Here is a 27,096-nt window from a genome sequence, read left to right as displayed (position 1 = left end):
TATGCTGCAAGCGCTGCCTGAAAGAAGAAAGGAAAATTCCACTGAGAATTTAATCTGCCACTTACCATCGCTGAAATAACAGCTGATAACACAGATCACGCTAACTAATCACACTGTTAACATCTCTTTCCACATTAGTTTACATGATTCCTGTCTGTGAGCTATTGCTGTATACATCTTAGTTGTTTGTATGTACTACAGATAGGCCCTTCAGGACATAAGAATTTATGTGATCCAAAGCTAAAGGAAACCTTTTTGTTAATGTCTGTGGGCTTTGAGTAAGACCTCAGAGCCCCAGACAAGGACAGAATATGCAGCTTGGCTGTCTTGAGCCAGCAGCTACCAAGTCCTCATCTACAAAATTAAAGAGGAAAACCTCACAAAGTTAGTTCCATAATCATGTAATCTAGAGATGCAAACCCAACCTCAACAAGTTTATATGGAGCAGAACTAGAGCCTTTTAATTAACGAACATAAGTTTTAAACTTTTTTTGTTAAAGTAAAAAAGACAACATTCTGTGAAGACCCTCGGAAGACACATTTCATTGCATGTGTACGTGAGGGGAGACAGGGAAGGGAACTAAACAAAGCATTGGTGATTATATGACACTCATCAATGTGAGAGAATACAAGGAAGAGAAACTTGACTGTGTAAATTTTAGTCAGCAAAACAAGCATGTTCAGACTTGTCCAACATGAAAGGAGGGGACAGGATGCAGTAGTGTCTGGCTTATGGCAAGCCTCACATGGTAAATGCTTTGGATAAATATCTGCTGACCAAACCCTGATTTGTTCAGGACTTTCCAGTAATCATTACAGAGCAGACTTGCTTAGAAATAGTTTAGTGTGTTAACTTTGGTCTACTTTAGAATCTGTTTGTAGCCTACATGAGGGATCCAGGCATAGCTGAATATTGTAATCCATGCTCTCATGCCTACCTGAATGTGGATGACTGCAATTACCACAAAGAGAAAAGCACACTCTAGAACAGGTGAGATGCTTAAAAACAGAAGGAGGCAACTCTTGGACCTATCAAAATTGTTGATAAGTTTTAGGAAGCAGAATAGGGCAGCAGCTGAAGGAATAGTGACATTACTATAGCAGCAATCATAGAATGCTTTGGGTTGGAAGGGACCTTTAGAGATCATCTAGCCCAGCCCCCCTGCAGTGAGCAGGGACAGCTTTAACCAGATCAGGTTGCTCAGAGCCCCATCCAACCTGACCTGGAATGCTTCCAGGGATGGGGCCTCCACTACCTCTCTGGGCAACCTGTTCCAGTGTTTCACCACCCTCATTGTAAAAAATTTCTTCCTTATATCCAGTCTAAATCTATTCTTCTTTAGTTTAAAACCATTACTCCTTGTCCTTATATTTCATTCCAAACAGGTGGTGACCTACCTCAGCACACACAGAGTACATTAGTCATTATAACTTTACACAGCTCCTAAGTTCAAACAGAGAGTACAAAGCAACAAACACTGGCCAGGGCCTCTCTTCTAAACTCTAAATACAAACCAGAGGTCACACTGCTGTAGGGAAGAAAGATGCTACTGTATAAAGCATTTTACAATACAAATCATCAGTACAGCAAAACCCCCAGGCATTTACAAAAGAATACAATCAGTCTGTGTAAAATATACAGTCCAGCTGCTGCTGATAGCAGGGTCTGGACTTGATAGCAAGTTGTACTTCCTACAGTCCTACATCCCAAGACCTCAGTCAGTTGGTTACCACTACACAGGTAGAATGCAAGCTGCCTAAAGAGGCTGATAGAAAATGCATTTTCCTACCACATTCTCAGGACTCCTGACAAGTTACCAGTCCTTTTCCTGACATCTCTCTTTCAAAGGCACATCAATTTGCTCCCTCTCCTAGAAAATTGGCTTTTGGCACTCCTTCTTGGGCTACCTTGTGGAAACACAACTGCAATTTATGTACTTAATCACTAGCTACATTTTAAGTTTCCAGGCACATAATAGTTCTAATGCAATTACTTTTAAAAAAAACCACCACAGTAGCGACCACAACACATTTAATTCATTTCTGCATTTCTTATCTGGATCACCACACCCATTTTTTTTTTTCCAAGTGCTTGTGCACCATCTGAATGTTTTTCTTGTATCAACTGTATTTAAGGAAAGAGTTTCATTACATTTCTGCATGCCAGCCCCAAGCCTTAATGACTGTATGACTTGCTGAAGGGGTGGTTTTCCACACACACTATAAGCAGTATCAAACCTTTTTGAAGTCAAATACATGTTTACATTTCTGCCAGCCACCTATGTTTTTAAACTTTTTTTATTTATTTATTCCCCCCCTCTAAAATTAGCATTTCATACACTCACCTCTTATAAAGCCTGTTTCTTTTTAGTTGCTTGACCTTTAAGTCATTGCTTTTCTCTATCACTCAAGTTTTGCAGCTGTAGCTCCTCATCATCCAGCTGGAGTTCAGCCTATTCAAGCCCCTCATGAGTTGGAGAATTTAACCCCGAAGAGGTCATTTTCTGCAGCTGACAACAGTTACTTTCTTTAATGAATCCTAGTTATGACTGATTTCTACTTCCTCTTATTTTCACTGCCACAATAGGCCCTCACTTGTTCCTCATTTTCCTTTCCATCTAGTTTCTCGTAAAGTAAGGCATGTGGATGCACCTTGGTGAGCTTATTGCAACTTAAGCCCCTCTCCCACCTTTCCACAGCTTTCTACATCAGCTACTTCCTTGTGGTCCTACCATTTCCATTCCTTCTTCCACAAAATAACATGAACCAATTTGCTTTGCTATATTTTAAGCTTTCAGAACACACTGTTTTATCACTTTCAAAAGCAAGCCATCTCATCCAGCCATTCCACCAGCTAGGACTCTTCCTGCTGCGTAACAGGGCTCTCCATACCTCATGTATGCTCTAGTCCCTGCTAACTAATGACGTAATTTGAGCATTCAGGTACCCTAGATGGGAGTTTCAGTAGTCAGATTCAAACATGAGAGAAGTCCTACCCATGGATCTTACAAACTGTTAGCTGTTGTTATCTACTTACATGGTCATGGGGTTGGAAGAGTGAGCCTGCCCTCTCCAGGTGCATGGTGTTGACTCCCTCTTGGTATCATCTCCCAAACCCTTCCTGTAACCTTTCATGCATTTCAAACATTTTTGTTCCCCAGTTGCCTTCTCTGTGTCCTCTCATTGTATTTGAGCAGAACTGGTTTATTCCTTTGGATTTGTAAACTTTTTTTCAGCTTGTGAAAAGCTTCAAACAACAGCTGCCATGTGAATTGCCTTTTGGTGTGATAATTGGGCTACCTCAGTTCATTCAGACTTAGCCCACTGGGTTAATGTGCATCTCTAGCATGATGTATCTCTAATCCAAATAATTGTCAGCAAACTGGTAACCTGAGGCACATTAAAAAGAAAAAAAAATACAGGATCCTCCCACATTCTCCATGAAACAGTATGTAAACGTACAAAACCAAACAAAAAAATCACTGAGTTCCAGTCAGTAACTACAGGCATCCCAGAGACAACACAGAATAGTATAAAATACATCATGTAGTGGTTCACACCTTTTTTCCAGAGAGTCATGACATAAGAAAAAGGAGTATTCAGGTTCATATAACCTTTGCATTTGAAGGCATGAGAATTACACAGTGATAGAATTTGGGTGTCTGAACAGGCAGATATTCTTTCTAGAAATGTTCTGTTTTTCTGATTAGTTTTTTTCCATTTATATTTTATTCTTGACCAATTTCACCACTTTTTAAATAAAATAACATTTTAAATAAAATCCTGTTGCTATTTGTTTCTGCCAATTTTGTTCTACTAAATTCAGTTTTGCCTACAGCAGCATTTCAATTCTGACTTACAACTTTCACTAGTAAGGCAAATTAAATCTCACGATATCACTCTCACTTAACCTAAACAAAATTAAGAGCTTCTCTCAAAGCAGATTGGTTTCTTCTAAGCCATATTTTAGGTGATGCAAGAACGTAAAAAAAAAACCCCAAAACCCAAAAAAACCCCAAACCAAAAAATAACAACAAAACCAACCAAACAAAAAACCCCAAACCAACAAACAAAAACCAAGTTACAAATCAGAAAATATTCAGAATATATCAGAAAATGTCACTCATTTGCAAGCACTGGCTATTTTAACAAACGTCTCCCAGGAAAGGCTCAAAATGAATCTTGCAGATACTAGGGATAGAATATTGTAAGCATTGGTTGACATTTCAGCAAAGTAAAATAGAAAAATAGCCAAGGAGAGAAAAAATAATAACAATTTCTGATTTGCCTCCTAATCAGGACTGTCTGTTCTGTCTCCATGAGTAAAAACGCATCCTAAACTCTTACTATGAGCTCTTATTATCAACATTCTACTGCACTTAGCTAAACTATTGTTTTTACTATGTTTCCCCACTAGCAACAAGCTATACACACATATCACTAAAAACAGGGAGAAACATGCTAAATAGGACTTTAGTCCTCTTATTGTGCTCACCTTATCTCTGTGATCTGTCTATAGCAGAGAGAGCATATCTCCAAGAAAGCACGTTGCCACTCAGCTGAAACAACCAAAGCTATTTTCTTTTCATTTACCCTAACTTAATACATCTCAGGGCAATCCAAAGACACCTGACACTGGTATTTGGGTACCAATTTTCAATCTGATCAGCCCTGTATTAGGTTTTGGGATTCATCTACTCCCTTTTCTCAGCAATAATACAGAAGGAAATGATGAGCACTTCAAAAACTTGTGTTAGAGTCATGGATGCTAATGCTGCTTTAAGATATTGGGGTACTATAAGAATAAAATAAAAGAAAGCCAAGAGGCTTTTTAAATTGAGAATGCATGGAAGCAGGCAAAATATCTGCTTGTGAATTGATGTTCTTCCTTCTCTTTCATTTCCTGATTATTGCAAGCTTTTCTACAATGCTAATGCTCTTTTGAAACATCTCTTAAAAACAAGCAAACCCTATGCTTTTACTGTCTTCAGAGCACACAAGCAGGAAAGGTCCCAAAACAATGTGCAAAGGCAGACAAATCCTGTAAGACCTCCCTAAGTGAAGAAAGGGCTAGAGGTGCTGAGGCAGCAAAGTCATAAGGAAGAAAAAGCAGACAAACACAGTTAACACAAGGGGAGAAGAAAAGGCAACAGAACAGATGGGATGTGATCACTGATCAAAGGTGGAACATCCTTTACAAAAGACAAAGTAGTATGCTGGTTACAGCACGCCTCCTATCAAGTTGCCTGTGGATGAAAGTTTGAGGAATACACAGCCACGTCCTGCTTTGCCTCAGGGCAGCCTGCCCAAGAGCAACGTTGTCCTAATGTCCAGAGGCTGACCTCCATGAGACTCCAACTTCTGAAGTAACCTACAACCAGCACTGACCATTCCTATTTCATCCTCACTTCAGACACAGCATAAAGAACTGGAAGTTCCTTTCCCACCTACGAAAATCTCTCCTTGGATGCTATTGGTAGTCTGGTATAGAGAAACAGACTCACACCCTAAACTGCAACAAAACTGACACAGCTGGCCCAAGACTTTCATTGTTGGAAACCATCGTGCACATACTATTCAGTGAGGCAACAGATGTTCCTCCTCCCACCTCTGTGTATTTTTTCAATTCTGGATTCTCAGAAGTGTCAAAGCTCGCAGTGAAAGTGAGACCTGCCAGATGTGTCAGATAGCTCTTCTCCTGCCAGCTCACTTCTCCACATGCAATTCTGGAGAGTTCACTACAGCTATAACTTCTAGGTAAGTAAAAGCCAGTCTTCCTAGTACTAGGTTCTTCCACTTCACTCCAAATTAGAACTAGCTTTTATCTTGAACAGACCTATAGAAATCAATGGGAAAACTAGAAAACAAAATGCAGTTATGTGAGAAAAAGAATGGCATGTTTTGGCCTTAAAAAGAAATCAGAACAAATTATACTGTGCTGATTTCACGTTGCTCAGATACAAGGCAAATTACCAAGAATGTTGCTGATTCTGTGAATTGATAAAGAGTTATTATATCACATAGCTACGCTTTCCTGTATGGATTTTCTTTTCTTGGCTTAATATAATTAAACCAGAACAGACATTGCTTCCAGTCAACTTGCCCTAATGTTGAAGTAAATGTCTTGTGGTTATAACCCCATGCTCAAATAAAATAAAATAAAAAAAAAACAAAAAACAAACCCAAATACTGCAAAAGAAAGAATAGTTCTTGAAACAGATGCAGAATCTTGATGCCTATAAATAGTTCATTAAAATATGAACAAAGAAATGTACCTGGCACTTCCAAACAGAGGTTTATAGCGTAGTATCAATTCACTAAGATTTGTATGTACTTCTGTTTCAGTTACATGCCACAACAGGGAGGCAGTAAGCATGTTTTACATCAATTGTTCAAAGAACTCTGCAGTCCTTCAGTGGTAGAATACTGTTCCAGCTAGACTGTGTCAGCTCTTCCTTCAGAAAACAGGTACCCAAATCGTTGCAAATTGGTGAGGAAAACACACTCTCGGCTGAATATAAACTGGGAATGGCAGAAAAACATTCTGTTTCTCAGCCTCTTCCAAAAATTGACCTGAATGATTAAATATGTTCATAAATAACACCCTCACTCCCTGATTACCTGTAGCAAGCACATGTATTTCATCCACTACATTTCTAAAATGATTTATATGTCTTTGTGCCAGTACTTTGGTTTTAGCAACATTTCAACATGTTGACATCACCCATTAGATGATTTCAACATCTAATGATTTGCTGACTTCATAACACAGAGTGACCCTGACCCTTTATGTATGTTTCAGAGGAGAAAATTAAAAACATCAGTCATTATGACCAAAATTGTCCTCCTAAGCCTACTAGTCCAAGCTCCTGCTACAAAGGGCAGCTACATCAAAAAACACAGATCTGTACTTTGGACAAAAACATTTTGAATGATAATATAACACACAGCATGTTCTTTACATATGCTTATGAAACTATACAGAGAATATAGGTAAGTGTACATAGATATGTTTACACGTTTATACATTTTTATGTTTCTTTGTAGGTACACTAAGAGAGGCTTTAAGAAACTGGCATTCACCTTCTGTAATTCTTATTTTCTAAAGATCAAAGCATTTTAAATATCACTACCCTTTGGTGTTAGAAAGGTAACAATATAAACCTATTCAATAAAAACACTTTAAAGAAAAAAAGCCTGATAACCGTGCTGTGATCCTCTGGTGGTTTGTTGTTCCCATCCTTGTATTTACATAGTTCACTGTTAATAAGCTAAGCCAGCCCATTACAATAAACCAAACATCACAATAAACAAGCTAAAGTCATCTAAATTATGAACAAACATGTTCTTACCATTCATTAAGGTTGCCTAGGAACTAGTTTTACTCTTTTGAAAAACAGTCAATGTCTGGATAAACAACCCAGCCCCCAAAACGTGCAGTGGAAACAGGTAACGTGAAAATGGGAGTGTCAAAGGCACACCCTGGCCTAGCCAGGCTGTCTGAGTGCACCCAGGGGTAATGACTTACAAACAGGGATGACAGTGCGCTCTGGCCAAGATTTAAATAAAGAAAACAGCCACCTAAATTAGACTTTTAAATCGGAAGCAATCATACAGAGAGATGTTCCGAGTCTCTGGACCATTAAGAACCAAAATTAGCACAAATCACTAGGTCTTCTAGACATTCATTAACTTTGAAAGAAAATGGCTCCAAGGGGGTAGTTAGCCCCACTAATTAGCCTTGTCCCCCCATTCCTCTGGCCCAGCAGTGCTCCCCATGTTCTTTATGCAATTCCCCAATGTTTCTCTAGGCCCTCCGCCCTCTGTGACACGCAGCGGAGGGGCAGACAGAAAAAGTAGAGCAGAAGTGTCTTTTCCCCTAGTCAGAGCCTCGCAACACGGAGCTCTTTCAGGTAGGAGAGGGGAGCTCCTGCTACATGGGCAGGTGCAGGAGGTGGAGGCTCCTGCCACAGCCTGTTCACCCAGCTGCTCTTCCAGCTCCACAATGGAGGGACTTCAAAATGCACGTCAAACGTGTAACTCTGTGGATCTCTGTGGTGGATTTTATCCTTTGAAATTTAGACGAAAACCAAAATTCTGGTTCCAGTGCAAACACTCCAAACTGGTGGAGGGTCACAGGTTTTGGAAAAATAAATTTGTAAACACCAATACAACATACTGACAAGCTGGCTTTTGTATTGCAAAAGGTGATACAGCAAGGATAAACTATTCAGGAGAGTCAGGAAAGCACGAAGGACCTTCAAAAAAGGTGTTATGGATCCAAGGTGATTATTCAAAGTTCATATTTTTATGCTACAGTCACATGCTATTTAAACAAATCAAAGACTTCACATGCACTGAAATACTAAAAGAGAAATTCTCATTAGTGATCTTTGTACACCAACAGAATCATTCTGATCAAGTAAGTTGCTTCAATGAAGCAATGATGTGTTTTTAAAGGTAAAACTATTCCTTAGTTTTCATACTGTCCTAAATAACATAGCATACTATTTTGTATTTCATTTACCACAACATGTATAAGATTCTACACTATCACCTCTCAAATCAATCCAATCATTCTAGGCCAGTGTTTTCCAAACTTTTCCCTTCACAAGAGAGGCCAACTATTTGCTCCAGTTCAGGACAAACACACATTTTGAAATGTTGAAAATTCCTGCAAAATAGTAGCTCCCGTTTTCTAGCCATTTACACATGTATGCATTGAGTATTAATTGCTTCCATTTTTGCTCTGCCAGGACATTATACTTACTCCATATAGGTGTAAGTAGGGACATAAGGCAATGAAGAGTCAAGCTCTTTGGTTCTGTAGCTCATACACACCTTTTCAGCAGCATACTGGGTACTTTGATTAGATTTTGATTGAAGCGACAGATTTGCGAGGAAGGGTTACTTCTACAGTAGATCAGGTACCACTCCACACTTGGAAACTTGCACCTATTTTTAACATTATCAAGCTCATGAGTATTGGAATTTAGCTGCTTTTTATTTTACTTCATAAAATGTTTGTTCTTATTTATAATAACTTGAGTAGAAGGTGCTGATTCTCAGACCATAGTGGTTTGCAGATAGCACTGCTCTGGGGCTGAGACAGTAGGCAGTTCCAATTTTCACCCTGCCATAAGCTTCCTGAGGACCTCCAGCAAGTTACTGAGTGCTTAAGTGGCCTAATTCCTCTGTGAGATGATGATAATAGTACTTCTGCCCTGTCTGTTTTCATCCCACAGGAATTGGGCAGGGTTAGGCTGATGACCAGTATATGCCTGGAACAACTGGGTGTTCAGCCACAACAACAATAATTATTCTCTTCATTCTTAACTGCTCTGATGAGGAGGGACAAAATGATGGTTTTGTGTAGAAGTCGAAGAAGCTGCTTAATGCCTCTGTGTTAAAAATACCATCTTTTACTCTCCTGTTGGCTACATTTCTTTTTCAGAAAGAGCAAAACCCCTTTCTAACTAGAAAATAAGTGTTTCTTTCCATCAATGTGCACAGAGAGGAAAATCCAGCTTTTTGTGCTTCTGCGTAGCTCAAAGAACATGGTAGATAACGTTAAGAGGGTCTTATAGGTGTAATTCTTTGTAAATTGTCGGAATTCCAGAAGTAAAAAATGACTTCTAAGTCTTTTCACAGTTACATTGGAGAAGAGAGTTTTTCACATAGTAATTATCACTGATAACATTAAATTTTAATCACAATGATTAGGTTCAACAAGAAGTAGAGGCCAGTTCAAACAGCAATTTCTGTTTCTCCTCTTGTTCCAAAGTATAAATGTGTTTTTATGAATACATACTGTATTTAATGAGAAGTCTTGTTTGTTGTTTCGAGAAAAGACATTTTAAAAATTACTAATTACACATTAGTCCAAACCCATTTTTCGGAGATGATTAAGCAGTGCAAACAACAGCTTGCTTTGCCATGACCACAGCCTTTTCCAGAAACTGATAATTTTATGATCAGTTAAAAATTAAATGGGATCATTCTTATGACCTACAAGTGCCTTAAATCATTAACGTTTCAACAGAAGGTGCCCAAACCGTCATGGTCTACTGCACAATAAAAGAACCACATATAGAGTAGTCACAAATTTTACAACTTAGGTTATTCTATTTCAGTCTTTAATATTCTCAAATTTTAACTCAGTTCTACCCTGAACATAATTTTTACATAAAGTTTGCTTCAGATGAGATGAATTCACTCAAAGAAGGGTAAATGAAGGGCTACAATGTGTTCCCCCACTAACAGTACTCAATTTAGTTCACATGTAGCACCACATACTGAGAATAAATCACACAGCCTCTCCAAACATACATCACCACCATCACCACTGCTTCCAGCTCTAACAAATGTAAGCATGATTCCTTTTACAGGAATACTTCCTTGGCTCAAATTCTGCCTTTGTATCACGTGAAACATCAATAATGCCACGAGCATGGCATTGTGTGGAGATCAGAGCTGAATCTGGAACAAACACAACAGTCTGATAGAAATGGGAGCCAAGCTTCACAGACTTTTGGATCATGGTCACATTCAGTGTTCACTGTCTTGTGCTGAATTTTGTAAAAATATTATTTTGAATGGCATGATCTGTGTAATATTTTATTTAACAGCATTTATCATTTTAGAAAGCACATTTAAAATACAACATTTTGCTGCCAGTTCCCAGAAAGAACATGGCCACAATCATGCAGAATGGGTGAACATCCCCAGGCCAGATTTAAATAGCAAAACCAAGCTAAATGATATATGTGCCTGTGATGAAATGCTATTAAAAAATAAAGCCTGTAAGTCTGAGAGAAAAAGGCTGATTTCCAAAAGCATAGCAACGTTTGATAAAGGACCGCAAATACCTGCCTCCTCACAAATGGCATACTTTTACTCCAGCCTGACATTTCTTAGAAGCTCTTCTTGGCTCTCCCTGCACCAGTCAGGTAAAAGGCAGCATGAGCAGAATAAAAGGTTCCTTATCAAGAGTGCTCTTCATTCATTTAAACAGACACCAGATTTTTGACATGAGCAAGAAAGACAAATGATGATGGCAAAGAAAATGAAGTATACACTTCATGCAGTTAAAAAAACCCTTATTCCTGTCTGCTTTAATATTAAACCAAACAATGAGTCCAGCAAACCAGGGTCTACTTTATATCCAGTTTGGACACAGATACTTTTCTCACACAGGAAGACAGGTATCTGCTTTTTGGAACTGCCAGTCCTGCAGCAGCTCCTGTGACTATGCAGTTGGACTGAGTAATGCATGAGCAGCAAACCCAGCCTCTCTGCATTTTCTCTCCACACCCTGCATGCCTGGCACGGGCCCGCACCTGAAGGCCAGAGTGCACCGCACCGGCTGCAGCTCTACCAGCTGAGGGCAGCCATGGAAACAAGGTAAGAATATAATAAGTGTTCATTGAATTATCATAGAATCATAGAATCATAGAATTGTTTAGGTTGCAAAAAGACCTTTAAGATCATCCAGTCCAACCATTAACCTAACACTACCAAGTCCAACACTAAACCAATTAAGGGTAGAGTAGCGATTTCATGTTCCCTGGCTTGGTGGCTGGATTATTTATAATGAAAGTAAAAACTAGGAATCATTAAGATTGGAAAGGATCTCTAAGATCATCAGTCCAACCATCAACCCAACACCACCATGCCCACTAAACCATGTCCCAGAGTGCCACGTCTACGTGGGTTTTGAACACTTCCAGGGATGGGGACTCCACCACCTCTCTGGGCAGCCTGTTCCAATGCTTGACTACCCTTTCCATGAAGAAATTTTTCCTAATATCCAATCTAAACCTCCCCTGGTGCAGCTTAGAGCCCATTTCCTCTTGTCCTGTCGCTCACTACTTGGGAGAAGAGACCGACACCCACCTCACTACAACCTCCTTTCAGGTAGTTGTAGAGAGCGATAAGGTCTCCCCTCAGCCTCCTCTTCTGCAGGCTAAACAACCCCAGTTCCCTCAGCTGCTCCTCATAAGGCCTGTGCTCCAGACCCTTCACCAGCTTTCTTGGCCTTCTCTGAACACGCTCCAGCACCTCAATGTCCTTCTTGCATTGAGGGGCCCAAAACTGGACACAGTATTCCAGGTGCAGCCTCACCAGTGTTGAGTACAGGGGGAAAATCACTTCCCTGCTCCTGCTGGCCACACTATTCCTGATACAAGCCAGGATGCTGTTGGCCTTCTTGGCCACCTGGGCACACTGCTGGCTCATGTTCAGCCGGCTGTCAACCAACACCCCCAGGTCCTTTTTGGCCAGGCAGCTTTCCAGCCACTCTTCCCCAAGCCTGTAGCACTGCATGGGGTTGTTGTGACCCAAGTGCAGGACCTGGCACTTGGCCTTGTTGAACCTCATACAGTTGGCCTCAGCCCATCGGTCCAGCCTGTCCAGGTCCCTCTGCAGGGCCTTCCTACCCTCAAGCAGATTGACACTCCCACCCAACTTGGTGTCATCTGCAAACTTACTGAGGGCGCACTCTATCCCCTCATCCAGATCATTGATAAAGATATTAAACAAGACTGGCCCCAAAACGGAGCCCTGGGGAACACTGCTCGTAACTGGCCGCCAACTGGACTTAACTCCATTCACCACTACTCTCTGGGCTCGGCTACCCAACCAGTTTTTCACCTATCGAAGATAATAATACCATATTTCAATATTGCTGTCTAGGATTTTGCAAGCAGATGAACTTTATGTCATGAGCTCTTAAGAAAGTCTTCAAAAGAAGAGGAAAGATCTCCCGAATTGTTTCATCAAGCATGGATTTACTCTAGGAATAAAGAAGAGTCTTAAGTCTCCATCCCTCCTCTGTCCATAGAACCATCTAATACTACTTCCCTATTAGTAATGCCAGCTGCCTGTGCAGGGCTGGATGCATTGCACTCACTGTATACCCAGATGTGGTACAGTCTCGCTGCAATCCAGACCCAGCCTGCTCTTGCCGGCCGCCTGTACAGTAACGCCCGTACTCCAAGTCCATTACATGTGTTGTATCTGCCACTGAAATCAACAGTCCAAACCCCCAAAGCAGTTCCTGTTGTTAAACTAACTATCTAGCAAAACCCAATCTAGATATAAAAATAAGTACATAATTGCCCTATTTTATAAACTTTAGAAAATGAGGATGCCACACTCTTCTCATTCAGTTCAGCTTCCTAAATTCAGAGTAGAAGTCAGACAAAAAAAATCTACTACTTATCTATCACGATAAAACCAGTTAAACTTTAAAGTGTTGGGAAAATGCTGAGATTTGAAACACTGGCTTCCTTAGAGTCTTCATATTTTCCAGCCTCTCCTTTTGCTGTATGCTATGATGATTATAAGGGATACAATTAAAGCATACAAGCTGAGGAAGACTAGAAGTTAAAGCATATAGCTTCCTGGAAAGAGATTAACTATCTTAATTATTCAAGGGCCTCATCAGAAGAAAATAATAATGTAAATTTCCATAGCTCTGGAGAGGCAGACCTTGTGGATATTAGCACCATTGCTGCTCAAAAGTCTGCAAATGACCTCCCTCGCTTGTCCCAAAAGACATTTCTGCCTCTCCCCCTCTCTCCTTCTCTCACATACACAAATACATATTACTCTTAGGAGAATCTTCTCGCCTTAGCAACTACATATTACTCTTAGCAGAATCTTCTAGCCTTAGCAAAACCTTATGGTCTCCAACGGTCTCACGTAGAGAGTGGATGACAGCAGTGAAATACATTGCTATTCCTACAAGACAAGCTACTAACATTACACCTTCAGCTGAACAAGTTTGGGATCAAGAGGAGGACACCGAGAGTTGTTTACTTTTTCTTCAAAATTTTTTTTTCTTAACATTTTCCAGTAACTCTCAGTTGTAGTAGACCTGAAGGAAGGGAACACACACTGAAAACCCAGTTCACTGACAAAAGAGAATTAAAAATTCTAAACAATAGATGCGTTGAGCTGGGATCAATTCCTGGTCCCTTTTCTCAGAAAATGTTTAGTTATGTAAACAGGATGTGACTGCAGTACTCATTATGGCAGAAGGAGAGACTTCTGACAAGAAGTGTTCCTAAAAAAGCATTTCTAAGTTTTCTTATCTTCAAGCAAATAATCAGCATACTCAAATCAGCTCACTACCAGGACATGTACACATTTCCAGTACAGGCAAAGACCTACCTCTGAATTACTCATTTTCTTCTAAGCAAATGCACAGCTATATTCTATGTGCAAGAGTCCAATGTATTTCCTGAAAGAAGCAACAGTGGGAAAATGCATCAGAAATGCATACAAAAGAATACAATGAATATAAGCAGCATGCCATGAATCTCACAACCTGTGGTGCTTTCCTCAAGCCTGGCTCTTGAAGCCCAGAGGCATGGGGATCTATGTGTGGAACATCAGCTTTCACAAAGAAAATAATTTTCTACTTCTCATACTTGCAAAAATAAAAAATCTTGAAAATGTGAAAAAAAACAGAACCAAAAAGTTCAGATGTGAAACATTCTGAATGTATTACTAAAAATCAGAGGGTTTTAAAGGCAATGTTATTTTGAGGTCCTAATGAAGATTTGTTTCAAACAATTTATTCTCAATATAGTATTAGTGATTATAATAAACATTGCTATTAGACGAGCTATCTATTTGATTTGATAACAATCAAATTGCCCAGTCCAGTCACCTTCTTAATGACAGCTGTTTGCTCTAACACAAGCAGTAGAATGAAACCTGCTCCCTGAAGCCCTTTGTGCATTATAGACACCTCAATCAATTCTGATGGGAAGAAGCCTCTTTATTTACAGCAGTTCAATGAAAACAGAATTCTAGTCATCAAGTCTATTATTCACTGGATGTTCCAGTAAACCACATTTCTATAGCGAGTGCATGTTTCAGTGCTCATCATGTTACAATTCTGTTACAGGGATTCCAGAGACAAAACTGCTGGTAATGAGCAGATTTTCCCCAAATTACATGAAATTACATTTTTCTTGTGCACATCCACCAGAGATGAACTGAACTCAACAGAGAGATGCAGACCCAAATTCAATTTTACATGCATCTTTAAAAAAAGAATCCAATTAAAAAAGTAGTTTATTTTTTCATTTTATTCTGGTAAAAAGTACAGTTATCATCTACTTTCCCCATCCCTTTCCTGAAGAGAAGGGATGATGGAAGGTAATAAAGGGAACAACTGATCCCAGGCAGTGATTCACACATCCAGAGGCATTTTGTGACTCTAAGTAGCCAGTGTTTGATGCTGGCATTGGGATTTGGCTTTAGTTCCTTCAGCTCAGCTCTAGGAGAACTGAAAGACCATTAGAGGACAAATCCCTGCAAGTATCACCTTGTGAAGGTCTTATGGAGGTCTCCTTCCCATCAGCTCTATCCAAGAGGTTTTACCAGAACAGACTGAGGCAGATTTGTGTAGTAACTGCCAAATACATTGATACTCAGTAGAGTTTTATAATCAGTCACACATGTACAAAGAATTGTTTGGATAGAATAAATCTGTCCCATATGTCAAGAGCCCCATCTAACACAACCAACAACATATATGGGAACAAAAGAGCACACTGCTGTAGCCGGCTTTGGGGACTGTAGCGGCCCGGATAGTACTTACTGACAAGTGGCTTCCAGTCCCTGTCGTGATAAATCTGTGAACATGCACACAGTTCATCATTAGAAGATATCTCAGCATGATGTCTTCAGAGAGGAAGCCAACTGCAAACTCCCCGAGTGGCAGGAGGGTAGCATGCTGCCAATATAGACTGCCTCGATGACTGCTGTTCTGATGAAAATGCACATGATTTTTCTTGACACAATATAAATAAGATTACGGCAAAAGATTATGTCACAGGTGAATTAGTACCTCCATGTAATGCACTTGTGGCCCATTGGACACACTCTGGAACAATTAAGTGCATGTAATGTACCTTATTTCTCCATTTCTATCTGCACCTCCGACTTAGCTAACAGACTTTCAAAAACAAATTATAGCCAGACAAGACCTTACTGATTATACATGCGCAGATGCTGAAAAGCAGTTATTATTCCAGCTGAAGTTGTTATTACTGCAGAATCCAAATGTTTCCTCTTGATTTGCCTTCTCCTAACACTATCACTAAGTACATCCTAATTACTCTTAGCCACAATAAAGTTACACTGCCAGCCCTTGAAAGATACTGCCATCCTAGATCCCAATGTCTTCCTTAAGAGGGCCTTCAAAAACACACTAGGTGTATAAAAAGATTAGAAAGCAATCTGCAGTTGTGCAGTTCCCATTGGAAGCATTACCTCTGTCCATGACTATGGTCAGATGACCCTGAAATGAAACAAACTTCTGAAATCTTGTTCTTTGTGAGCATGACAATCTCAGAAATCCTGCCTGAAAAGCTGCTCCCTGTCCCGTTTACCATATCCAGATTCAGAAAAGAGAGAAACAAACAAAAATCCCTCAAACACGAAGTCATTTTTTTATGTCAGCCAGCAGCGACATGAAGACCGTAACTCCTAGGATAAATATTCCAAGGGGGGTTGGCATACCTGTTTCCTTCTCCCCTCTACTCCCAGAGAATAAAGTTTGGCAGATTTGTTATAGCAATTTTACATATATTGCAACTTCACTAGTGATGATCTGAACAGTTCAGTTGTGCTCACAAGCGGCCGGGGGGGCATTCCTAGAGAAAATGGAGACGTTTGTACGCCGCTTGCGACCCCTTCTTCAGCAAGTCGAAGGCAGAAGGAAGGAGCGGGCGTCCCACGCACGCCCCTCGCCCTACCGCGGCCGCGCCGGCAGCCGCCGTGCTCCCAAGGGACCGCAAGTGCCGGGGCGCTGGCTCTGCGCTGCCCCGCGCCGAGAGACCCCCGCCCCGCCCCGCCGGGGGCACCCCGCGCCGCCGGCCCACGCTGCGGACCGGCCGCCTCCACACCGTGGAGGGAGGGAGGGGGAGGGAGACGGGTCAGAGGGCTCTGTCCCGGGAGATGGGTGGGGAGAGCCAGCGGGCGAGCTGGGCTGTGCCGCAACGCCCCTCGCTATAAATGGAGGGGCCGCGCAGCGGAGCGGGAGGAGCGGCGCGGCCGGGCAGGGACAGCGCGCCGAGCCCAGCCCAGCCGAGCCGAGCCGAGCCGAGCCGAGCCGAGCCCAGCCGAGCATGGTGCGGTGCGAGCGCCGTCGGGGCTGAGCCGCCCGCCCCAGCCGGGCTGCGGCCGCTCCCGGCCCCGCGGCCGCCCCCCCCCCCCCCCGCGCGGAGCCAGGTAAGGCGCGTCCCTCGGCGGAGGAAGGCGTGCGGGGCTGGTACGGCCGCCCGCTGCCTTCGCGCTTCGCGCAGGTTCGGGACAAAACGCGGGCGTGTGAGCCCTGTGCCCTGGCTCGCCCTTCGAGGCCCGCTCGCTAAGCCCACGCCACGTATTTCTTTTGGGGGCAGCTGAATGTCCCAGAGGCTCCCAGCTGTGCCCCGTGTGTCAGCTCTCGTGTCTTGTCAGCAGTGCAAAGGTAAAGCGAAGGCACCCTGCGACAGAAGGCACGGCACCCCGGGCGGTAACACCTCACCCGCGGCTCTTCCCAACAGCCTGCAAGAGCCAGCCCTCCTGTCTCTGGTCAAGATCAGATGAGCACCTGAGAATTTTATTATTGTGCTAAGCTCATGATATAAATTAATCAAAAATCACTAAAGGCGATGCTGAATGATTTTTTGGGACTTGGGCTAAGGCTTCTGTTTTTCAGTCTAACAGGCAATACAGCTTCCACCAGTTAACAACTAGTATTGGTTTCATCAAAATTGTGTAGCATACACTCTCTATAACCAGAGTTAACCCTTTCTACAGAAAAAGAAATGGAGTGATCTGCAACCAGAGATTAAATTTCAGTTAGTAAAAGTTAAATGTGTTCCCCCCGTTTTTTTTCCCCTGGCATCAGCCAGCTTCTAAACTTAGTTCTACACTTAAAAATGAAACTGGAATGGAGTTCTTCAGCATGTTGAGGTGAAACCCTGTAACATATTTACTGTCCTCCCACTCTCCGTACATTAAAACACTCAAAATGTTGTCAGTTATTTACAGGCACACAAGCCCTGTATTCTTCCGAGCAAGTCAACAGGCCTATCGGTAACTAACTTAACTAAGCAGATCGCAGCATGTACAAGCAATAAATTGGCGTGATTCAGTTCCAGCCATTTCTATATTTCTGCAAACTTACTGGAATTAGTAAGGTGTATGGCAATAAATGACAGCAGGATTCTGTCCAGAGCAGGCTACAGTTCACTGTAAATTTCCATCACTTCCCTAAGTAGCAGTACTTGTTTCAGTTGTTTCGTGTTGCATAGCATGGGACAGGCTAGTAAATGGGCTCAGTAAAATTACAAACCTGAAAAAGGGATGAGGGTAAAGAGGGATTTTTTTGTTTAGGGGGGGTGTCTTCTCTCTTCCCTTGCAAGAACCCACACCACTAACATGATTAGACTTTTGCCTGAATAGGAAGATTGATATAGCCTGAAGCAGGTAATTACCATGGTGATGTAGAAAGGCTCGTTTAGCTCTGTTTTGGTGTCAGACAAGTGTTGCACACTGCTGACTATGGGAGCCCATTTTGCTTGTTGCCACCATAATCTTTTAAATTACAGCATCTTTCAAAAATATGATGAAGTGCCTATAAGCTAAGCTTTCATTCATGTATTAAGAATTTTAACTGTATGCCTTTCCAGCAGGAACACGGTATTTCTGTACACCTTTCCTCTCTACAACTTGAACTACTTGGCAGAGAAAAATCAGTTATGACTATGGAGTGCTTCCTCGTTTATGTTGCTAAACTGAGAAAGCAAAGCGGTCCTGTATAAGAGAGGAAAGTCACATTTATAATTAAAATTTTAATATAGTTGGTTTCATTCTCCCCTTACTTTTGTCAAGGTAGTAGATAGAAACAGAGTTAATTCTTACACTGGAGCAGAAGTGGGCCCATTTGCCATGGTGTGAGGTGTCCTGCCTTCCTGCTTGGGAAGAGTACCTGGCTTGGGTTGGACAGCACGTGCAAATTGCAGCTAGAAGTTTCTGGTTTAAAAGGCAGTAAATACCAGCCTGAAATGCCAGTATCCACAGCACTGCAGAAGTGAGGTAAAATGTCACAACTCCACAACCTGCTTTCTACAGTCCGCTTAGAACAAAAAGATGCATGATTTGTATTTGTGTTACCCACTGAATGAATAGTACCTTTAATTGTGTTAAATATCTGAAAATACACCTCATTTCTTTTTGCTATTTGTAGTACTATAAAAACAGGCAGATGCAGAATGTAAACATGCTGATTTATTTACACTTTATAGAATAATTCTGTTGAAACATATGGACTGCGTTTTCAGATGTAGAGATAGGCGTCAGAGTTAATTCCCATAAAAAAATTTATTTCAGATAATGGGCACTCACTGTATTTTCCTACACTCCTAAGTTTTCTGCACTGTGGTAATTTTATCCTCTGTGTTTGTTAAAGGAATACATTTAGTTAGTCCTTTTCTCTGGCACTGCCGATGGTTCCTTACTACAGCTACAGTAATTAATATGGTAATTCAAAGTTACATAAACTGCAAACTCTTATTACGCTATCCTAGTTAAACTCTTGTTTATGCAAAAGTATAATATTAGTTGAAAATGTTTTAAGCAGTCACAACTTACTCTCATTTGCTCACTACTCTCTTTTTTCTCTGGACCTGCTTGAGGTCCAGAAGCTACTAGTGTCACCAAGAGTATTTATAATCTCTCTTGTGGCTATTACTGCCCAAATTTTAGGGCATCTAATCACACTGTGAGAAGCATCCAATTCTTTCTGAGCGGTTGGCATCTATCTCTGTTCCCCACACTTCAAGTCTCCTTTTCTGCCTTGGTGAGTTCATAAAAGATCACATCCTGTCTTGAGTTGGATAGAGAACATGGATATTTATGCATTAGTTTAATCAAATACTATGTCTGACTCACATTACATGGTTAATCTTGCACTTTTTTTAGCTGAATTTAATGGTTATCTTTCAGGAGATACCTCAGTAAGGGGAGAAATAGACTAAAATTTAATTTGGGCGTGTTATACCTAAAGCTGAGTTGGGGAAACAGGTTGTCAAGATTCATTGGCATACGAATAGGTCTGCTTGGGCAGTACATTAGATATGCCAAAGAAAGTGGCCAGATGGCTAAGTCAGGGGAAGGTGGGTGGGCAGCAAAGCAAAATAAACCGCTCGCCTATTTGTGACAGGAATACTGGCAACCTAGCATACTAATGTGGAGAGAGGTCTGAAAGTTTAAACAAAACCATCACAGTTGTTTCCTTAGCTGTAATGAAGGGGACTTGGGCTGTTAAGTGAAATGGCACAGGTTGAGTGAAAGAGACTACTTGACAGGGAATAGGATCAGACCTGTCCCAACAAATGACAGAGCAGAGAAGAAAAAAGGAAGTGAAATGAACACTAGCCTCCCAATTAATCTGGACTGCAGTGCTAGTTAAAGAGTAATTACACATCAGACCCCTTGCAAATTCTTAGATCCATTGATTTTAAACCATTATCTCTCTCCAGAAAGAGAAGTATAATCTCAGAATCCTTTCAGAGTTGCAAGGCTGGTAAGACACTTTACAGCTGCAAGGACTCGGTCAGAGTATAGCCTGGCCACTACAGGCCCACGGCAGTCTACTTGTATTGTAGGCTCTATTGCATGTATAGCTAAATCCCTGGCCTTTGGGTAATCTTGTTTCAGTTTTTAAGCCTTATCTAGCTTACTGCTGATATTTGTGCCTCACGCTCTGTTGTGTAACAGTTCCAGCAGAAGTGCAGTGATGCAGATGTTGTGTTCTACCATGTGTTCCTCTGAAATGTTAATTAACAATTTTGCAGTATGCTTGGATAGCAGTTCTGATTTTTGGACAGTTCATCCTAAGGGAGACTGTGGTATTTTTAAGAAGTTAGCCTCTCCATTGTTAGGATCAGGTTTGAGAACCTAGGTAAAAGAAAATTGCAGAGCATCACAAAAAGAAATTTTTAGAAATCTCATGGAATTCTGAAGACAAAACGGAAAGTGTGGATCATTTATGAAGAGAGGAGAAAAGGGAGGGAAGACTAATTTTTTCTTTTCACTATAGTAGGGTTAGTTTCCACCATTCTAACAGGAATAAACAGGTTACTATTGCTGAGAATTGAACCCTAGCTACTTATCAAGACATGATGCATACCGGTTCCACTCTAGAAGTGTGATACTATTTTCTAGGTGGATAAGAAAGCAGTTCTGGAATTACAATTTTATGCACAGTTAAAATTTTGGCATATATACACAAGATGTGTTCAAATACATTGGAGAGTTTTGAGTAGATGGCAACATAATTTACTCTTAGAGCTTAAAGGTGCATGGACCTCAGGTATGAGGCCCAAACGCTGTAGCCTGAAGATCAGAAATGAAAACAGCTCTGCTGGAGCCTATATACAGCTGCTATTGCATGGAAAGTTATTAATCATGGTATCATTTTCTGTCTCCTCCTTCTGGTCCTAAAAACCCTGCAGTGAAAAGTAAGCTTTTCCTAACCACAATATTTCTTTTAGTTTCCTTTCCATCAACAAACTTGTCTCTTAAGATCACTTTCACCAACAGGCAGTCATTGTATTCAGAGCACTCATGCCATGTTCTGTACCGTCTTCTGAAAGTTACCATTTGCCAATAAAAATAATTTGACAGACGTACTCTAGAATAATCTGTGTCATTTTTGAACTTTTTAGGGAATTTAATGAATCTGACAAACAAGGGGAGTTATGATACTTGTACTTGAATTTTTTTACCTCAGCTGTAACAAACAAGTGAAGTTATCTTGACTGTAAATCCTAACAGCTGTGATTGTTTGAGACAAAGCATGTATGAAATAGAATGGCTGGTCTAATCATTTATGGCCTTATCTTCAGATAAATGATGGATTATACTACTAGTAGAAAACTACTTTGAGCTTTCAAGTGAATTGCAGCTCAGGGTAGGAAAATATCATGCTCCAAATAGCATGCTGTTAGTATTCTTTATTGCACCATCACCTGAAAGAACTACAGATTTTGGGCTCTCAGATGTCTTTTTAAAATTTTCATTCCGTTTGGGTTTTGTTTGATAGCGAAACTGTCCAGGTATCTGCTATATAACAACACTAGCTAGAATGCTTGGTTACTATTTGTGGTGGTTATCACCTTTTATTGTAGTTGAATAGCATTTCTCTTACAGGCACAGAAAATGGGTAATAACTAAAGATGACCCCACAGCAGGAAAGTGAGATCAGATTGGTAATGCATCAGTGAGTGGCGTGATTGAAGACAAGACAAAAAGCAGGCTGCAGCAAAGGTAACTGGCAATATCTAAAGAAACTGGTCTTGAATTTGGGCAAGGTCAATATTTAGACAGTATTTCACTGTTTGAGGTGAAAGCTATAATTAGAGTTACAGCCAAAACAAAGAATGGCCTGATGACCAAATGCCTAATTTCAGCTAAATCACCTATTCTGTTCTTTACTTCTAGGTCATACAAGTTTGTCAGTTACCGATAGATCATTGGCTAGTGGAATCTAATAATCAGTAGATGACATATAGGAACAGAAATAGAAAATAAAACAGCATTCCTGAGTCCCCTCAGTTTTCTGAAAATCAAGAGGGATACACTGAATGAGCGTACTGTGCCTCAGCATTTCTAGCTCAGAGGGACCCATGCAAGTAGTAAAACATGCCAGAAAACCACTGAACAGCTGTACTTTTATGTTGGGGGGCTTATGCAAGGGAGAAAAATGCACTAGTTGACTTCCCTAAAAAATGTTCTGTTGGCAGTTATCCTCCATTTAACCCTGCTTTAGCATCAGCACAGCCTGGCCAGACCCTTTGCTTGAAGCAGGCAGCACATAGCGTACAAAGATGCAGCCTAAACTTGTTTATTGAGGAACCATGCATGCCCCTCCCAATCTGAGTTTATAGGATGTGTGTCGCCTTTTTATCTTTTTCTTTATAAACTCCTATTGGTTTTCATCTTTTCTCCTTTCTCCCCTCGTTCTTGTTGCCCAAGCTAAAAGTTTATACAATTTTCTCCCCCCGCCCCAATTTACGTGCAAGTACTGTTTCTTCTTGTCAGAGCCAATTCTGGCCTCAGCAATTCTTGGCACAATTGGGACCTCCAAGTTGCATCTTGAGCTGAAACTACTGTCTTTATAAATTCAGATATTGTTAAAAAACAGCAAAGCAACAAGCTAATTGCCTAGATGTCTTGAATTCATTCAACTAATGAATTGTTATTCATTAATTTCTTTACCCATGTGCTTCCTAAAAAGCACTCCAAAGGGAAAAGGTTCAAAAATATTTTGCCTTTCAATACATTTTATGATGCTGTTTCATATTCTTAAGCATACCATCAAAAAAAGTCACGTCAGTACAGGCCAGCCACACACCCAAGCATTCTCTCAGCTCAATTGGTAATTTTTCTAGCACTGAAGTAGGGTTCATGTGGCACCTTTTGGAGGGCACAGCGCTACCCTTTCTGGGCATCTGTGCAGTTATGTTTGCTTGAGAACCAAGGCTGCACTTGGTTCAGGATGCACCGATTCACAGCATCATAGCCTATCTCACACTCTGGCTGTAACAGCCACCTTGGTTTTGCTACCTCTGTTGCTGGTCCTCAGTACCCACAAGGAACGTCTCAGAGCCAGGACAGCGAAGAGAGTTCACTAGTGAATTTTATTTTCAAAATAGAGCAATAAATTTTACTTTGGAAAAAAAAGCAGGAAACAAGCTGTACAAATTTGGCAGAACATCTATTTTGGTATCGTTCTATTAAGTATGCTGCCTTCCAGACAAAGCACTAGGGATCACAGTATCTGTTTTTTTCATGGGTGATAATACCATTCACACTGACATGGATTAAGGTGTCTGTGTTTGACCTTTCATTCTCTTTGATTAACCCTTTAGCACCTCACTAGTCCAATTGACTTGTACAAAAATCACAGATACGCTGCTTGTCTTTATATTTGGCTACTCAGATTTTCTTCAGTCCTCAAAATGATCTTCCCTTAACAGGAGTTTTGTGCAAGTGAAAGCACAACTGGGCCTCTGTGTTTTCCATGTTATACTTTCTAACAGTTACAATGATGCTAACTTCTCTTGGGCTTAGCTGCATTACCATTTTAAAAGATTTTTTTTGTCTGAATAAACTCTTGTACTTTGCCAGTTACTCATACTGTTTTCTTTCCTTTCTGCCTTTGGTTCCCTTATTCTGACCCTAATGAGGTATTCATTAAGAAGCCTCCATGCTGATCCTTTGCTTTTAATCTTTTAACTTTTCCCTCCAGGCTGTTCCTAACATTCTCATTTAAGGAAGAAAAGTCTTTTCTGAGGCGTAGTGTGATATTTTCCCACTGTAAGGATATCTAAATTAATTATACAAAAGAAAAGTAATCAAGTGTCTCAATCAGACACAGTAACCAAATCCTATTACGTATTGCCGAATTATGACACATGGAAGATGAAGCTTCCTCTGAATGAAGGTGTTGAAATCTAACATCTATTTCCTTGCACAGAAATCCACAATACATTTGCTTTTGCTTCTCAGTAAGACAAACACTATTTTTCAGCATGAAGTCAAAAGAAAAAAAATGTTCAATGTGAGGTCTGTTTTCCCCGGAGCCATAACACTTTGACTAGTGGGAAGTTATGTGGAAATCACTAGCCATGGTCTTGGAAATGTAGTGATAAAACGTCCACGTTAATTGGTTTAGTTAACATGACACATACTTTAGTGATAATGCTGTGTCTGTGTCCACATAGACATGCTGCATCTGCATGTGTGCTTGTTTTTCAGTTAAAGTCTTCATTACTCAAAGGAAAAGCTTCTATCAGTCACTTCAACCACATTGGTGATAGGTAAGAAACAGCGATGTGATTTGTTAGAGTTTTTTTAGAGAGGGAAGGTCTTTTTAGATAATAATGTGCAACATGAACTACTCTCAGCCAACTCGTCTAATTTTCATTAGATTAGAAAGTGGAACATCTCTGTTTGACAGAGGTCTCTCCACTTCTGGAGTAGAAGCAGAGAATTTTGAGTGTTTCTTTTCTCTTTTCTCTCCCACTTTCCGACAGATTAGCCAGTGTTGCAGATGAAGACAACTGTATTGCTCCGCACAATGCGTTTCTAAAGCTTGTTATTCATTAATTTACACTTGCCTTACATTGTTGCGGGGCAGGGGGTGGGGGGAAGTAAAAATAAAAAACACATCCTGGAGAAGCGACTGCATATTAAGCTTGTAGATCTCTTCGGTGCATCACAGCTTCATCCTGGTGATTTAATTTAATGGCAGGAAAATGCCCTTTTGAGGATTAATGTGTAGGTAAGGCCTCACACACATCAGCATGTTTCTATGCATGTCAAAATGTTACTGATTTGCTGCACGACCCGGAGCAAATTTATGTACATAAGCTCTCTTGTAGCACCTTTCTTACTGTTTTACAGGAAAGTACAGGAAGGCAGTTCCTTGTACCAGAAAAGTAGAAGTAATGTTAGCTTTCAGAGTTCATTGCTCATCATGTTATTATTCCACTTTTAACTAAGGAAAGTTGTTCAGGAGCTTAAGTTGCATACATAATGTTAAGTTTTGCCTCTGCCTTCTTAGCAGAAGAGTAACATGACTGTGGGAGATGTCCTGGTTTCGGCTGGGATAGAGTTAATTTTCTTCCTAGTAGCAGGCATGGTGATGTGTTTTGGATTTAGTATAAGAATAATGCTGATAACACACTGATGTTTTTAGTTGTTGCTAAGTACTGCTTATGCTAGTCAAGGACTTTTCAGCTTCCCATGCTCTGCCAGGTACACAAGAAACTGGGAGGGGGCACAGCCAGAATAGTTGATCCAAACTGGCCAAAGGGCTATTCCATACCATATGATGTCATGCTCAGTATAGAAACTGGGGGGGGGGGGGGGGGGGGGTTGGCCGGGGAGCAGCGATTGCTGCTCGGGAACTGTCTGGGTATCGGTCGTCAGGTGGTGAGCAATTGCATTGTGCATCACTTGCTTTGTATATTATTATTATTGTTATTATATTGTTATTATTATCATTACTATTTTACTTTATTTCAATTATTAAACTGTTCTTATCTCAACCCAGGAGTGTTTCTCACTCCTCCGATTCTCTCCCCCATCCCCTCGGGGTAGGGGGAGTGAGTGAGCGGCTGCGTGGTGCTTAGTTGCTGGCTGGGGCTAAACCACGACAGAGAGTAGGCAAATGACATTGTGGACTCTGAATAAACTGATCTATGAGGACAGAGCAAGGAAGCCTCTATTTGGACTAACCTGAAATTCCACAAAGAATTCCTACCACCTCCCATCTTTGTCTACAAAGTTATTAGCTGTGTCCCCTACCCTTCCTTCTGCAAACATCTTTGCCTAGAGGAAGCAACAGAAACCTAATTAAAACATCACTTTCAGTAGTTTTATACTAGTAACCACTGATTTTGAGTTGCGTCATTCACAGTAAAGCTGTAAAACAGAAAAAGGCGAAAGAACTTGCACCTAGATTCAGAAAAATCCTTTCCTCCCAGAAGTAGGTGATTTGTTTCATGAGGAAATGATTGCAGCTTTGACCTTTCTGTTCCATTTTCTGTTGTGATCACTGCCAGTGACAGAGAAGATTCTGACAGTGATTGCATGTTGCCGTAGGCATATTACTCATGCATTAACCATTTTAGAACATTATCATTTCTAATTTAGATGCATGAAATCCCATTTTCTGCTAAATTATGAACAACCACTAATATAACCAAGAGTTTAAACTTACGTAAATTTTACTTGTTTTTACCCAGAGGCTGGTAAGTGTATACTTACTGACCTCACTCAGTATCTGGACTTTCACAGAGTAGATTGTAATACCCCTCTTATAGCCAGTCCTTATCTGGCTATACTGATTTTTTTTTCCCCCCCCTTTTTTTGGTCTGCCTCCCTATAGTAATACTTATTTTCCATGCTTTAATGACACGTGTCATTTTGTTATTTTAACATTCTTAACAGAATTTGAGAGATGTATTATCCCTTACCACATTTTTTCTCCCTGGACCAAAAAGCAGAAGGGGCCCATGT

Source organism: Pelecanus crispus, chromosome 9 (assembly GCF_030463565.1).
Source record: "Pelecanus crispus isolate bPelCri1 chromosome 9, bPelCri1.pri, whole genome shotgun sequence".
Taxonomy (NCBI): Eukaryota; Metazoa; Chordata; class Aves; order Pelecaniformes; family Pelecanidae; genus Pelecanus; species Pelecanus crispus.
Note: the sequence above shows the minus strand (reverse complement) of the source record.